We start from the raw sequence: 17617 nt of genomic DNA, 5'->3' as shown, positions 1-17617 counted from the left end.
GATGTCACAATGGGCCCTGGGGACAATGGGAGTCCCCAAGGTGTCAGAACGAGCCCTGGGGTCAAAGTGGAATCCTGGAATGTTACAATGGCCCCCAGTGACAAAGAGGTTGCCAATGGTGCCACAATGGGCCCTGGGGACAAAAGGGGTCCCTAGGATTTCACAATAGCACTGGGGACAAAGGGGGGTCATGGGATGTCACAATGGGCCCTGGGGACAAGGGAGATCCCCATGGTGTCACAATAAGCCCTGGGGACAAAGTGGGGTCCTGGGATGTCACAATGGGCTCTGGGGACAAGGAGGGTCCCCAGGATGTCACAATGGGCCCTGAGGACAAAGGGGGGTCCTGGGATGTCACAATGGGCTCCAGTGACAAAGAGGGTCCTCATGGTGCCACAATGGGCCCTGGGGACAAAGGGGGTCCCCTGGATGTCACAATGGGCTCTGGGGACAAGGAGGGTCCCCAGGATGTCACAATGGGCCCTGGGGACAAAGAGCGTCCCCAGCATGTCACAATGGGCCCTGGGGACAAAGGGGGTCCCCACGGTATCAGAATGGGCCCTGGGGACAAAGGGGGGTCCCCTGAATGTCACAATGGGCCCTGGGGACAATGGGGGGTCCTGGGACGTCACAATGGGCCCTGGGGACAAGGGGGGGTCCCCAGGATGTCACAATGGGCCCTGGGGAAAAAGAGGGGTCCCCTGAATGTCACAATGGGCCCTGGGGACAAGGGGGTGCAGAGGATGTCACAATGGGCCCTGGGGACAATGGGGGGTCCTGGGACATCTACAATGGGCCCTGAGGACAAGGAGGGATCCCCAGGATGTCACAATGGGCCCTGGGGACAATGGGGGGTCCTGGGACGTCACAATGGGCCCTGGGGACAAGGGGGGGTCCCCAGGATGTCACAATGGGCCCTGGGGACAAGGGGGTGCCGAGGATGTCACAATGGGCCCTGGGGACAATGGCGGGTCCTGGGACGTCACAATGGGCCCTGGGGACAAGGGGGGGTCCCCAGGATCTCACAATGGGCCATGGGGACAAAGAGGGGTCCCCTGAATGTCACAATGGGCCCTGGGGACAAGGGGGTGCAGAGGATGTCACAATGGGCCCTGGGGACAATGGGGGGTCCTGGGACATCACAATAGGCCCTGGGGACAAGGAGGGATCCCCAGGATGTCACAATGGGCCCTGGAGACAATGGGGGGTCCTGGGACGTCACAATGGGCCCTGGGGACAAGGGTGGGTCCCCAGGATGTCACAATGGGCCTTGGGGACAAGGGGGTCCCGAGGATGTCACAATGGGCCCTGGGGACAATGGGGGGTCCTGGGATGTCACAATGGGCCCTAGGGACAATGTGGGGTCCCCAGGATGTCACAATGAAGTCTTGGGACAAAGGGGGTCCCCAGGATGTCACAATGGGGCCTGGAAACCAGGGGGGGTCCTGGGATGTCACAATGGGCCCCAGTGACAAAAGGGGTCCCTATGGTGCCACAATGGGCCCTGGGGACAAAGGGGGTCCCCTGGATGTCACAATGGGCCCTGGGGACAAGGAGGGTCCCCAGGATGTCACAATGGGCCCTGCGGACAAGGGTGGTACCCACGGTGTCACAATGGGCCCTGGGCACAAGGGGGGGTCCCCATAGTGTCACAATGGGTCCTGGGGACAAGTGGGGTCCCCAGGATGTCACAATGGGCCCTGGGGACAATGTGGGGTCCCCTGAATGTCACAATGGGCCCTGGGGACAAGGGGGTGCCGAGGATGTCACAATGGGCCCTGGGGACAATGGGGGGTCCTGGGACCTCACAGTGGGCCCTGAGGACAATGGTGGGTCCCCTGAATGTCAAAATGGGCCCTGGGGACAAAGGGGGGTCCGCAGGATGTCACAATGGGCACTGGGGACAAAGGGGGTGTCCCCAGGATGTCACAGTGGGCCCTGGGGACAATGGCGGGTCCTGGGACGTCACAATGGGCCCTGGGGACAACGGGGGGTCCCCTGGATGTCACAATGGGCCCTGGGGATAAGGAGGGATTCCCAGGATGTCACAATGGGCCCTGGGGACAAGGGGGGATTCCCAGGATGTCACAATGGGCCCTGGGGACAAGGGGGTGTCCCCAGGATGTCACAATGGGCCCTGCGGACAAGGGTGGTACCCACGGTGTCACAATGGGCACTGGGCACAAGGGGGGGTCCCTATAGTATCACAATGGGTCCTGGGGACAAGTGGGGTCCCCTGAAAGTCACAATGGGCCCTGGGGACAAGGGGGTGCAGAGGATGTCACATTGGGCCCTGGGGACAATGGGGGGTCCTGGGACATCACAATAGGCCCTGGGGACAAGGAGGGATCCCCAGGATGTCACAATGGGCCCTGGAGACAATGGGGGGTCATGGGACATCACAATGGGCCCTGGGGACAAGGGTGGGTCCCCAGGATGTCACAATGGGCCTTGGGGACAAGGTGGTCCCGAGGATGTCACAATGGGCCCTGGGGACAATGGGGGGTCCTGGGATGTCACAATGGGCCCTAGGGACAATGTGGGGTCCCCAGGATGTCACAATGAAGTCTTGGGACAAAGGGGGTCCCCAGGATGTCACAATGGGCCCTGCGGACAAGGGTGGTACCCACGGTGTCACAATGGGCCCTGGGCACAAGTGGGGTCCCCAGGATGTCACAATGGGCCCTGGGGACAATGTGGGGTCCCCTGAATGTCACAATGGGCCCTGGGGACAAGGGGGTGCCGAGGATGTCACAATGGGCCCTGGGGACAATGGGGGGTCCTTGGACCTCACAGTGGGCCCTGAGGACAATGGTGGGTCCCCTGAATGTCAAAATGGGCCCTGGGGACAAAGGGGGGTCCGCAGGATGTCACAATGGGCACTGGGGACAAAGGGGGTGTCCCCAGGATGTCACAGTGGGACCTGGGGACAATGGCGGGTCCTGGGACGTCACAATGGGCCCTGGGGACAAGGGGGGGTCCCCTGGATGTCACAATGGGCCCTGGGGATAAGGAGGGATTCCCAGGATGTCACAATGGGCCCTGGGGACAAGGGGGGATTCCCAGGATGTCACAATGGGCCCTGGGGATAAGGAGGGATTCCCAGGATGTCACAATGGGCCCTGGGGACAAGGGGGGATTCCCAGGATGTCACAATGGGCCCTGGGGACAAGGGGGTGTCCCCAGGATGTCACAATGGGCCCTGCGGACAAGGGTGGTACCCACGGTGTCACAATGGGCACTGGGCACAAGGGGGGGTCCCTATAGTATCACAATGGGTCCTGGGGACAAGTGGGGTCCCCTGAAAGTCACAATGGGCCCTGGGGACAATGTGGGGTCCTGGGATGTCACAATGGGCCCCAGTGACAAACGGGGGCCCCTGAATGTCACAATGGGCCCTGGGGACAAGGGGGTGCAGAGGATGTCACAATGGGCCCTGGGGACAATGGGGGGTCCTGGGACATCACAATAGGCCCTGGGGACAAGGAGGGATCCCCAGGATGTCACAATGGGCCCTGGAGACAATGGGGGGTCATGGGACATCACAATGGGCCCTGGGGACAAGGAGGGATCCCCAGGATGTCACAATGGGCCCTGGAGACAATGGGGGGTCATGGGACATCACAATGGGCCCTGGGGACAAGGAGGGTCCCCAGGATGTCACAATGGGCCCTGAGGACAAAGGGGGGTCCTGGGATGTCACAATGGGCTCCAGTGACAAAGAGGGTCCTCATGGTGCCACAATGGGCCCTGGGGACAAAGGGGGTCCCTGGATGTCACAATGGGCTCTGGGGACAAGGAGGGTCCCCAGGATGTCACAATGGGCCCTGGGGACAAAGAGCGTCCCCAGCATGTCACAATGGGCCCTGGGGACAAAGGGGGTCCCCACGGTATCAGAATGGGCCCTGGGGACAAAGGGGGGTCCCCTGAATGTCACAATGGGCCCTGGGGACAATGGGGGGTCCTGGGACGTCACAATGGGCCCTGGGGACAAGGGGGGGTCCCCAGGATGTCACAATGGGCCCTGGGGAAAAAGAGGGGTCCCCTGAATGTCACAATGGGCCCTGGGGACAAGGGGGTGCAGAGGATGTCACAATGGGCCCTGGGGACAATGGGGGGTCCTGGGACATCTACAATGGGCCCTGAGGACAAGGAGGGATCCCCAGGATGTCACAATGGGCCCTGGGGACAATGGGGGGTCCTGGGACGTCACAATGGGCCCTGGGGACAAGGGGGGGTCCCCAGGATGTCACAATGGGCCCTGGGGACAAGGGGGTGCCGAGGATGTCACAATGGGCCCTGGGGACAATGGCGGGTCCTGGGACATCACAATAGGCCCTGGGGACAAGGAGGGATCCCCAGGATGTCACAATGGGCCCTGGAGACAATGGGGGGTCCTGGGACGTCACAATGGGCCCTGGGGACAAGGGTGGGTCCCCAGGATGTCACAATGGGCCTTGGGGACAAGGGGGTCCCGAGGATGTCACAATGGGCCCTGGGGACAATGGGGGGTCCTGGGATGTCACAATGGGCCCTAGGGACAATGTGGGGTCCCCAGGATGTCACAATGAAGTCTTGGGACAAAGGGGGTCCCCAGGATGTCACAATGGGGCCTGGAAACCAGGGGGGGTCCTGGGATGTCACAATGGGCCCCAGTGACAAAAGGGGTCCCTATGGTGCCACAATGGGCCCTGGGGACAAAGGGGGTCCCCACGGTATCAGAATGGGCCCTGGGGACAAAGGGGGGTCCCCTGAATGTCACAATGGGCCCTGGGGACAATGGGGGGTCCTGGGACGTCACAATGGGCCCTGGGGACAAGGGGGGGTCCCCAGGATGTCACAATGGGCCCTGGGGAAAAAGAGGGGTCCCCTGAATGTCACAATGGGCCCTGGGGACAAGGGGGTGCAGAGGATGTCACAATGGACCCTGGGGACAATGGGGGGTCCTGGGACATCTACAATGGGCCCTGAGGACAAGGAGGGATCCCCAGGATGTCACAATGGGCCCTGGGGACAATGGGGGGTCCTGGGATGTCACAATGGGCCCTGGGGACAAGGGGGGGTCCCCAGGATGTCACAATGGGCCCTGGGGACAAGGGGGTGCCGAGGATGTCACAATGGGCCCTGGGGACAATGGCGGGTCCTGGGACGTCACAATGGGCCCTGGGGACAAGGGGGGGTCCCCAGGATCTCACAATGGGCTATGGGGACAAAGAGGGGTCCCCTGAATGTCACAATGGGCCCTGGGGACAAGGGGGTGCAGAGGATGTCACAATGGGCCCTGGGGACAATGGGGGGTCCTGGGACATCACAATAGGCCCTGGGGACAAGGAGGGATCCCCAGGATGTCACAATGGGCCCTGGAGACAATGGGGGGTCATGGGACATCACAATGGGCCCTGGGGACAAGGGTGGGTCCCCAGGATGTCACAATGGGCCTTGGGGACAAGGTGGTCCCGAGGATGTCACAATGGGCCCTGGGGACAATGGGGGGTCCTGGGATGTCACAATGGGCCCTAGGGACAATGTGGGGTCCCCAGGATGTCACAATGAAGTCTTGGGACAAAGGGGGTCCCCAGGATGTCACAATGGGCCCTGCGGACAAGGGTGGTACCCACGGTGTCACAATGGGCCCTGGGCACAAGTGGGGTCCCCAGGATGTCACAATGGGCCCTGGGGACAATGTGGGGTCCCCTGAATGTCACAATGGGCCCTGGGGACAAGGGGGTGCCGAGGATGTCACAATGGGCCCTGGGGACAATGGGGGGTCCTTGGACCTCACAGTGGGCCCTGAGGACAATGGTGGGTCCCCTGAATGTCAAAATGGGCCCTGGGGACAAAGGGGGGTCCGCAGGATGTCACAATGGGCACTGGGGACAAAGGGGGTGTCCCCAGGATGTCACAGTGGGACCTGGGGACAATGGCGGGTCCTGGGACGTCACAATGGGCCCTGGGGACAAGGGGGGGTCCCCTGGATGTCACAATGGGCCCTGGGGATAAGGAGGGATTCCCAGGATGTCACAATGGGCCCTGGGGACAAGGGGGGATTCCCAGGATGTCACAATGGGCCCTGGGGATAAGGAGGGATTCCCAGGATGTCACAATGGGCCCTGGGGACAAGGGGGGATTCCCAGGATGTCACAATGGGCCCTGGGGACAAGGGGGTGTCCCCAGGATGTCACAATGGGCCCTGCGGACAAGGGTGGTACCCACGGTGTCACAATGGGCACTGGGCACAAGGGGGGGTCCCTATAGTATCACAATGGGTCCTGGGGACAAGTGGGGTCCCCTGAAAGTCACAATGGGCCCTGGGGACAATGTGGGGTCCTGGGATGTCACAATGGGCCCCAGTGACAAACGGGGGCCCCTGAATGTCACAATGGGCCCTGGGGACAAGGGGGTGCAGAGGATGTCACAATGGGCCCTGGGGACAATGGGGGGTCCTGGGACATCACAATAGGCCCTGGGGACAAGGAGGGATCCCCAGGATGTCACAATGGGCCCTGGAGACAATGGGGGGTCATGGGACATCACAATGGGCCCTGGGGACAAGGAGGGATCCCCAGGATGTCACAATGGGCCCTGGAGACAATGGGGGGTCATGGGACATCACAATGGGCCCTGGGGACAAGGAGGGTCCCCAGGATGTCACAATGGGCCCTGAGGACAAAGGGGGGTCCTGGGATGTCACAATGGGCTCCAGTGACAAAGAGGGTCCTCATGGTGCCACAATGGGCCCTGGGGACAAAGGGGGTCCCTGGATGTCACAATGGGCTCTGGGGACAAGGAGGGTCCCCAGGATGTCACAATGGGCCCTGGGGACAAAGAGCGTCCCCAGCATGTCACAATGGGCCCTGGGGACAAAGGGGGTCCCCACGGTATCAGAATGGGCCCTGGGGACAAAGGGGGGTCCCCTGAATGTCACAATGGGCCCTGGGGACAATGGGGGGTCCTGGGACGTCACAATGGGCCCTGGGGACAAGGGGGGGTCCCCAGGATGTCACAATGGGCCCTGGGGAAAAAGAGGGGTCCCCTGAATGTCACAATGGGCCCTGGGGACAAGGGGGTGCAGAGGATGTCACAATGGGCCCTGGGGACAATGGGGGGTCCTGGGACATCTACAATGGGCCCTGAGGACAAGGAGGGATCCCCAGGATGTCACAATGGGCCCTGGGGACAATGGGGGGTCCTGGGACGTCACAATGGGCCCTGGGGACAAGGGGGGGTCCCCAGGATGTCACAATGGGCCCTGGGGACAAGGGGGTGCCGAGGATGTCACAATGGGCCCTGGGGACAATGGCGGGTCCTGGGACATCACAATAGGCCCTGGGGACAAGGAGGGATCCCCAGGATGTCACAATGGGCCCTGGAGACAATGGGGGGTCCTGGGACGTCACAATGGGCCCTGGGGACAAGGGTGGGTCCCCAGGATGTCACAATGGGCCTTGGGGACAAGGGGGTCCCGAGGATGTCACAATGGGCCCTGGGGACAATGGGGGGTCCTGGGATGTCACAATGGGCCCTAGGGACAATGTGGGGTCCCCAGGATGTCACAATGAAGTCTTGGGACAAAGGGGGTCCCCAGGATGTCACAATGGGGCCTGGAAACCAGGGGGGGTCCTGGGATGTCACAATGGGCCCCAGTGACAAAAGGGGTCCCTATGGTGCCACAATGGGCCCTGGGGACAAAGGGGGTCCCCACGGTATCAGAATGGGCCCTGGGGACAAAGGGGGGTCCCCTGAATGTCACAATGGGCCCTGGGGACAATGGGGGGTCCTGGGACGTCACAATGGGCCCTGGGGACAAGGGGGGGTCCCCAGGATGTCACAATGGGCCCTGGGGAAAAAGAGGGGTCCCCTGAATGTCACAATGGGCCCTGGGGACAAGGGGGTGCAGAGGATGTCACAATGGACCCTGGGGACAATGGGGGGTCCTGGGACATCTACAATGGGCCCTGAGGACAAGGAGGGATCCCCAGGATGTCACAATGGGCCCTGGGGACAATGGGGGGTCCTGGGACGTCACAATGGGCCCTGGGGACAAGGGGGGGTCCCCAGGATGTCACAATGGGCCCTGGGGACAAGGGGGTGCCGAGGATGTCACAATGGGCCCTGGGGACAATGGCGGGTCCTGGGACGTCACAATGGGCCCTGGGGACAAGGGGGGGTCCCCAGGATCTCACAATGGGCCCTGGGGACAAAGAGGGGTCCCCTGAATGTCACAATGGGCCCTGGGGACAAGGGGGTGCAGAGGATGTCACAATGGGCCCTGGGGACAATGGGGGGTCCTGGGATGTCACAATGGGCCCTAGGGACAATGTGGGGTCCCCAGGATGTCACAATGAAGTCTTGGGACAAAGGGGGTCCCCAGGATGTCACAATGGGGCCTGGAAACCAGGGGGGGTCCTGGGATGTCACAATGGGCCCCAGTGACAAAAGGGGTCCCTATGGTGCCACAATGGGCCCTGGGGACAAAGGGGGTCCCCTGGATGTCACAATGGGCCCTGGGGACAAGGAGGGTCCCCAGGATGTCACAATGGGCCCTGGGGACAAAGGGGGTCCCCACGGTATCAGAATGGGCCCTGGGGACAAGGGGGTGTCCCCAGGATGTCACAATGGGCCCTGCGGACAAGGGTGGTACCCACGGTGTCACAATGGGCCCTGGGCACAAGGGGGGGTCCCCATAGTGTCACAATGGGTCCTGGGGACAAGTGGGGTCCCCAGGATGTCACAATGGGCCCTGGGGACAATGTGGGGTCCCCTGAATGTCACAATGGGCCCTGGGGACAAGGGGGTGCCGAGGATGTCACAATGGGCCCTGGGGACAATGGGGGGTCCTGGGACCTCACAGTGGGCCCTGAGGACAATGGTGGGTCCCCTGAATGTCAAAATGGGCCCTGGGGACAAAGGGGGGTCCGCAGGATGTCACAATGGGCACTGGGGACAAAGGGGGTGTCCCCAGGATGTCACAGTGGGCCCTGGGGACAATGGCGGGTCCTGGGACGTCACAATGGGCCCTGGGGACAACGGGGGGTCCCCTGGATGTCACAATGGGCCCTGGGGATCAGGAGGGATTCCCAGGATGTCACAATGGGCCCTGGGGACAAGGGGGGATTCCCAGGATGTCACAATGGGCCCTGGGGACAAGGGGGTGTCCCCAGGATGTCACAATGGGCCCTGCGGACAAGGGTGGTACCCACGGTGTCACAATGGGCACTGGGCACAAGGGGGGGTCCCTATAGTATCACAATGGGTCCTGGGGACAAGTGGGGTCCCCTGAAAGTCACAATGGGCCCTGGGGACAAGGGGGTGCAGAGGATGTCACATTGGGCCCTGGGGACAATGGGGGGTCCTGGGACATCACAATAGGCCCTGGGGACAAGGAGGGATCCCCAGGATGTCACAATGGGCCCTGGAGACAATGGGGGGTCATGGGACATCACAATGGGCCCTGGGGACAAGGGTGGGTCCCCAGGATGTCACAATGGGCCTTGGGGACAAGGTGGTCCCGAGGATGTCACAATGGGCCCTGGGGACAATGGGGGGTCCTGGGATGTCACAATGGGCCCTAGGGACAATGTGGGGTCCCCAGGATGTCACAATGAAGTCTTGGGACAAAGGGGGTCCCCAGGATGTCACAATGGGCCCTGCGGACAAGGGTGGTACCCACGATGTCACAATGGGCCCTGGGCACAAGTGGGGTCCCCAGGATGTCACAATGGGCCATGGGGACAATGTGGGGTCCCCTGAATGTCACAATGGGCCCTGGGGACAAGGGGGTGCCGAGGATGTCACAATGGGCCCTGGGGACAATGGGGGGTCCTTGGACCTCACAGTGGGCCCTGAGGACAATGGTGGGTCCCCTGAATGTCAAAATGGGCCCTGGGGACAAAGGGGGGTCCGCAGGATGTCACAATGGGCACTGGGGACAAAGGGGGTGTCCCCAGGATGTCACAGTGGGACCTGGGGACAATGGCGGGTCCTGGGACGTCACAATGGGCCCTGGGGACAAGGGGGGGTCCCCTGGATGTCACAATGGGCCCTGGGGATAAGGAGGGATTCCCAGGATGTCACAATGGGCCCTGGGGACAAGGGGGGATTCCCAGGATGTCACAATGGGCCCTGGGGATAAGGAGGGATTCCCAGGATGTCACAATGGGCCCTGGGGACAAGGGGGGATTCCCAGGATGTCACAATGGGCCCTGGGGACAAGGGGGTGTCCCCAGGATGTCACAATGGGCCCTGCGGACAAGGGTGGTACCCACGGTGTCACAATGGGCACTGGGCACAAGGGGGGGTCCCTATAGTATCACAATGGGTCCTGGGGACAAGTGGGGTCCCCTGAAAGTCACAATGGGCCCTGGGGACAATGTGGGGTCCTGGGATGTCACAATGGGCCCCAGTGACAAACGGGGGCCCCTGAATGTCACAATGGGCCCTGGGGACAAGGGGGTGCAGAGGATGTCACAATGGGCCCTGGGGACAATGGGGGGTCCTGGGACATCACAATAGGCCCTGGGGACAAGGAGGGATCCCCAGGATGTCACAATGGGCCCTGGAGACAATGGGGGGTCATGGGACATCACAATGGGCCCTGGGGACAAGGAGGGATCCCCAGGATGTCACAATGGGCCCTGGAGACAATGGGGGGTCATGGGACATCACAATGGGCCCTGGGGACAAGGAGGGTCCCCAGGATGTCACAATGGGCCCTGGGGACAAAGGGCGGTCATGGGATGTCACAATGGGCTCCAGTGACAAAGAGGGTCCTCATGGTGCCACAATGGGCCCTGGGGACAAAGGGGGTCCCCTGGATGTCACAATGGGCTCTGGGGACAAGGAGGGTCCCCAGGATGTCACAATGGGCCCTGGGGACAAAGAGCGTCCCCAGCATGTCACAATGGGCCCTGGGGACAAAGGGGGTCCCCACGGTATCAGAATGGGCCCTGGGGACAAAGGGGGGTCCCCTGAATGTCACAATGGGCCCTGGGGACAATGGGGGGTCCTGGGACGTCACAATGGGCCCTGGGGACAAGGGGGGGTCCCCAGGATGTCACAATGGGCCCTGGGGAAAAAGAGGGGTCCCCTGAATGTCACAATGGGCCCTGGGGACAAGGGGGTGCAGAGGATGTCACAATGGGCCCTGGGGACAATGGGGGGTCCTGGGACATCTACAATGGGCCCTGAGGACAAGGAGGGATCCCCAGGATGTCACAATGGGCCCTGGGGACAATGGGGGGTCCTGGGACGTCACAATGGGCCCTGGGGACAAGGGGGGGTCCCCAGGATGTCACAATGGGCCCTGGGGACAAGGGGGTGCCGAGGATGTCACAATGGGCCCTGGGGACAATGGCGGGTCCTGGGACATCACAATAGGCCCTGGGGACAAGGAGGGATCCCCAGGATGTCACAATGGGCCCTGGAGACAATGGGGGGTCCTGGGACGTCACAATGGGCCCTGGGGACAAGGGTGGGTCCCCAGGATGTCACAATGGGCCTTGGGGACAAGGGGGTCCCGAGGATGTCACAATGGGCCCTGGGGACAATGGGGGGTCCTGGGATGTCACAATGGGCCCTAGGGACAATGTGGGGTCCCCAGGATGTCACAATGAAGTCTTGGGACAAAGGGGGTCCCCAGGATGTCACAATGGGGCCTGGAAACCAGGGGGGGTCCTGGGATGTCACAATGGGCCCCAGTGACAAAAGGGGTCCCTATGGTGCCACAATGGGCCCTGGGGACAAAGGGGGTCCCCTGGATGTCACAATGGGCCCTGGGGACAAGGAGGGTCCCCAGGATGTCACAATGGGCCCTGGGGACAAAGGGGGTCCCCACGGTATCAGAATGGGCCCTGGGGACAAGGGGGTGTCCCCAGGATGTCACAATGGGCCCTGCGGACAAGGGTGGTACCCACGGTGTCACAATGGGCCCTGGGCACAAGGGGGGGTCCCCATAGTGTCACAATGGGTCCTGGGGACAAGTGGGGTCCCCAGGATGTCACAATGGGCCCTGGGGACAATGTGGGGTCCCCTGAATGTCACAATGGGCCCTGGGGACAAGGGGGTGCCGAGGATGTCACAATGGGCCCTGGGGACAATGGGGGGTCCTGGGACCTCACAGTGGGCCCTGAGGACAATGGTGGGTCCCCTGAATGTCAAAATGGGCCCTGGGGACAAAGGGGGGTCCGCAGGATGTCACAATGGGCCCTGGGGACAAGGAGGGTCCCCAGGATGTCACAATGGGCCCTGGGGACAAAGGGGGTCCCCACGGTATCAGAATGGGCCCTGGGGACAAGGGGGTGTCCCCAGGATGTCACAATGGGCCCTGCGGACAAGGGTGGTACCCACGGTGTCACAATGGGCCCTGGGCACAAGGGGGGGTCCCCATAGTGTCACAATGGGTCCTGGGGACAAGTGGGGTCCCCAGGATGTCACAATGGGCCCTGGGGACAATGTGGGGTCCCCTGAATGTCACAATGGGCCCTGGGGACAAGGGGGTGCCGAGGATGTCACAATGGGCCCTGGGGACAATGGGGGGTCCTGGGACCTCACAGTGGGCCCTGAGGACAATGGTGGGTCCCCTGAATGTCAAAATGGGCCCTGGGGACAAAGGGGGGTCCGCAGGATGTCACAATGGGCACTGGGGACAAAGGGGGTGTCCCCAGGATGTCACAGTGGGCCCTGGGGACAATGGCGGGTCCTGGGACGTCACAATGGGCCCTGGGGACAACGGGGGGTCCCCTGGATGTCACAATGGGCCCTGGGGATAAGGAGGGATTGCCAGGATGTCACAATGGGCCCTGGGGACAAGGGGGGATTCCCAGGATGTCACAATGGGCCCTGGGGACAAGGGGGTGTCCCCAGGATGTCACAATGGGCCCTGCGGACAAGGGTGGTACCCACGGTGTCACAATGGGCACTGGGCACAAGGGGGGGTCCCTATAGTATCACAATGGGTCCTGGGGACAAGTGGGGTCCCCTGAAAGTCACAATGGGCCCTGGGGACAATGTGGGGTCCTGGGATGTCACAATGGGCCCCAGTGACAAACGGGGGCCCCTGAATGTCACAATCGGTCCTGGGGACAATGGGGGGTCCTGGGACCTCACAATGGGCCCTGAGGACAATGGTGGGTCCCCTGAAGGTCACAATGGGCCCTGGGGACAAAGGGGGGTCCGCAGAATGTCACAATGGGCACTGGGGACAAAGGGGGGGTCCCCATAGTGTCACAATGGGCCCAAGTGACAAGGAGGGTCCCCACGGTGCCACGATGGGTCCTGGGGACAAGGGCGTCCCCCAGATGTCACAATGGGCCCTGGGGACAATGGGGTTGCCCAGGATGTCACAATGGGCCCTGGGGACAATGGGAGTCCCCAAGGTGTCAGAACGAGCCCTGGGGTCAAAGTGGAATCCTGGAATGTTACAATGGCCCCCAGTGACAAAGAGGTTGCCAATGGTGCCACAATGGGCCCTGGGGACAAAAGGGGTCCCTAGGATTTCACAATAGCACTGGGGACAAAGGGGGGTCATGGGATGTCACAATGGGCCCTGGGGACAAGGGAGATCCCCATGGTGTCACAATAAGCCCTGGGGACAAAGTGGGGTCCTGGGATGTCACAATGGGCTCTGGGGACAAGGAGGGTCCCCAGGATGTCACAATGGGCCCTGAGGACAAAGGGGGGTCCTGGGATGTCACAATGGGCTCCAGTGACAAAGAGGGTCCTCATGGTGCCACAATGGGCCCTGGGGACAAAGGGGGTCCCCTGGATGTCACAATGGGCTCTGGGGACAAGGAGGGTCCCCAGGATGTCACAATGGGCCCTGGGGACAAAGAGCGTCCCCAGCATGTCACAATGGGCCCTGGGGACAAAGGGGGTCCCCACGGTATCAGAATGGGCCCTGGGGACAAAGGGGGGTCCCCTGAATGTCACAATGGGCCCTGGGGACAATGGGGGGTCCTGGGACGTCACAATGGGCCCTGGGGACAAGGGGGGGTCCCCAGGATGTCACAATGGGCCCTGGGGAAAAAGAGGGGTCCCGTGAATGTCACAATGGGCCCTGGGGACAAGGGGGTGCAGAGGATGTCACAATGGGCCCTGGGGACAATGGGGGGTCCTGGGACATCTACAATGGGCCCTGAGGACAAGGAGGGATCCCCAGGATGTCACAATGGGCCCTGGGGACAATGGGGGGTCCTGGGACGTCACAATGGGCCCTGGGGACAAGGGGGGGTCCCCAGGATGTCACAATGGGCCCTGGGGACAAGGGGGTGCCGAGGATGTCACAATGGGCCCTGGGGACAATGGCGGGTCCTGGGACGTCACAATGGGCCCTGGGGACAAGGGGGGGTCCCCAGGATCTCACAATGGGCCCTGGGGACAAAGAGGGGTCCCCTGAATGTCACAATGGGCCCTGGGGACAACGGGGTGCAGAGGATGTCACAATGGGCCCTGGGGACAATGGCGGGTCCTGGGACATCACAATAGGCCCTGGGGACAAGGAGGGATCCCCAGGATGTCACAATGGGCCCTGGAGACAATGGGGGGTCCTGGGACGTCACAATGGGCCCTGGGGACAAGGTTGGGTCCCCAGGATGTCACAATGGGCCTTGGGGACAAGGGGGTCCCGAGGATGTCACAATGGGCCCTGGGGACAATGGGGGGTCCTGGGATGTCACAATGGGCCCTAGGGACAATGTGGGGTCCCCAGGATGTCACAATGAAGTCTTGGGACAAAGGGGGTCCCCAGGATGTCACAATGGGGCCTGGAAACCAGGGGGGGTCCTGGGATGTCACAATGGGCCCCAGTGACAAAAGGGGTCCCTATGGTGCCACAATGGGCCCTGGGGACAAAGGGGGTCCCCTGGATGTCACAATGGGCCCTGGGGACAAGGAGGGTCCCCAGGATGTCACAATGGGCCCTGGGGACAAAGGGGGTCCCCACGGTATCAGAATGGGCCCTGGGGACAAGGGGGTGTCCCCAGGATGTCACAATGGGCCCTGCGGACAAGGGTGGTACCCACGGTGTCACAATGGGCCCTGGGCACAAGGGGGGGTCCCCATAGTGTCACAATGGGTCCTGGGGACAAGTGGGGTCCCCAGGATGTCACAATGGGCCCTGGGGACAATGTGGGGTCCCCTGAATGTCACAATGGGCCCTGGGGACAAGGGGGTGCCGAGGATGTCACAATGGGCCCTGGGGACAATGGGGTGTCCTGGGACCTCACAGTGGGCCCTGAGGACAATGGTGGGTCCCCTGAATGTCAAAATGGGCCCTGGGGACAAAGGGGGGTCCGCAGGATGTCACAATGGGCACTGGGGACAAAGGGGGTGTCCCCAGGATGTCACAGTGGGCCCTGGGGACAATGGCGGGTCCTGGGACGTCACAATGGGCCCTGGGGACAACGGGGGGTCCCCTGGATGTCACAATGGGCCCTGGGGATAAGGAGGGATTGCCAGGATGTCACAATGGGCCCTGGGGACAAGGGGGGATTCCCAGGATGTCACAATGGGCCCTGGGGACAATGGGGGGTCCTGGGACCTCACAGTGGGCCCTGAGGACAATGGTGGGTCCCCTGAATGTCAAAATGGGCCCTGGGGACAAAGGGGGGTCCGCAGGATGTCACAATGGGCCCTGGGGACAAGGAGGGTCCCCAGGATGTCACAATGGGCCCTGGGGACAAAGGGGGTCCCCACGGTATCAGAATGGGCCCTGGGGACAAGGGGGTGTCCCCAGGATGTCACAATGGGCCCTGCGGACAAGGGTGGTACCCACGGTGTCACAATGGGCCCTGGGCACAAGGGGGGGTCCCCATAGTGTCACAATGGGTCCTGGGGACAAGTGGGGTCCCCAGGATGTCACAATGGGCCCTGGGGACAATGTGGGGTCCCCTGAATGTCACAATGGGCCCTGGGGACAAGGGGGTGCCGAGGATGTCACAATGGGCCCTGGGGACAATGGGGGGTCCTGGGACCTCACAGTGGGCCCTGAGGACAATGGTGGGTCCCCTGAATGTCAAAATGGGCCCTGGGGACAAAGGGGGGTCCGCAGGATGTCACAATGGGCACTGGGGACAAAGGGGGTGTCCCCAGGATGTCACAGTGGGCCCTGGGGACAATGGCGGGTCCTGGGACGTCACAATGGGCCCTGGGGACAACGGGGGGTCCCCTGGATGTCACAATGGGCCCTGGGGATAAGGAGGGATTGCCAGGATGTCACAATGGGCCCTGGGGACAAGGGGGGATTCCCAGGATGTCACAATGGGCCCTGGGGACAATGGGGGGTCCTGGGACGTCACAGTGGGCCCTGAGGACAATGGTGGGTCCCCTGAATGTCAAAATGGGCCCTGGGGACAAAGGGGGGTCCGCAGGATGTCACAATGGGCCCTGGGGACAAGGAGGGTCCCCAGGATGTCACAATGGGCCCTGGGGACAAAGGGGGTCCCCACGGTATCAGAATGGGCCCTGGGGACAAGGGGGTGTCCCCAGGATGTCACAATGGGCCCTGCGGACAAGGGTGGTACCCACGGTGTCACAATGGGCCCTGGGCACAAGGGGGGGTCCCCATAGTGTCACAATGGGTCCTGGGGACAAGTGGGGTCCCCAGGATGTCACAATGGGCCCTGGGGACAATGTGGGGTCCCCTGAATGTCACAATGGGCCCTGGGGACAAGGGGGTGCCGAGGATGTCACAATGGGCCCTGGGGACAATGGGGGGTCCTGGGACCTCACAGTGGGCCCTGAGGACAATGGTGGGTCCCCTGAATGTCAAAATGGGCCCTGGGGACAAAGGGGGGTCCGCAGGATGTCACAATGGGCACTGGGGACAAAGGGGGTGTCCCCAGGATGTCACAGTGGGCCCTGGGGACAATGGCGGGTCCTGGGACGTCACAATGGGCCCTGGGGACAACGGGGGGTCCCCTGGATGTCACAATGGGCCCTGGGGATAAGGAGGGATTGCCAGGATGTCACAATGGGCCCTGGGGACAAGGGGGGATTCCCAGGATGTCACAATGGGCCCTGTGGACAAGGGGTTGTCCCCAGGATGTCACAATGGGCCCTGCGGACAAGGGTGGTACCCACGGTGTCACAATGGGCACTGGGCACAAGGCGGGGTCCCTATAGTATCACAATGGGTCCTGGGGACAAGTGGGGTCCCCTGAAAGTCACAATGGGCCCTGGGGACAATGGGGGGTCCTGGGACCTCACAGTGGGCCCTGAGGACAATGGTGGGTCCCCTGAATGTCACAATGGGCCCTGGGGACAAGGAGGGTCCCCAGGATGTCACAATGGGCCCTGGGGACAAAGGGGGTCCCCACGGTATCAGAATGGGCCCTGGGGACAAGGGGGTGTCCCCAGGATGTCACAATGGGCCCTGCGGACAAGGGTGGTACCCACGGTGTCACAATGGGCCCTGGGCACAAGGGGGGGTCCCCATAGTGTCACAATGGGTCCTGGGGACAAGTGGGGTCCCCAGGATGTCACAATGGGCCCTGGGGACAATGTGGGGTCCCCTGAATGTCACAATGGGCCCTGGGGACAAGGGGGTGCCGAGGATGTCACAATGGGCCCTGGGGACAATGGGGGGTCCTGGGACCTCACAGTGGGCCCTGAGGACAATGGT

Source organism: Patagioenas fasciata, chromosome 16, assembly GCF_037038585.1.
Source record: "Patagioenas fasciata isolate bPatFas1 chromosome 16, bPatFas1.hap1, whole genome shotgun sequence".
NCBI lineage: Eukaryota > Metazoa > Chordata > Aves > Columbiformes > Columbidae > Patagioenas > Patagioenas fasciata.
This window is presented reverse-complemented; position numbering follows the sequence as displayed.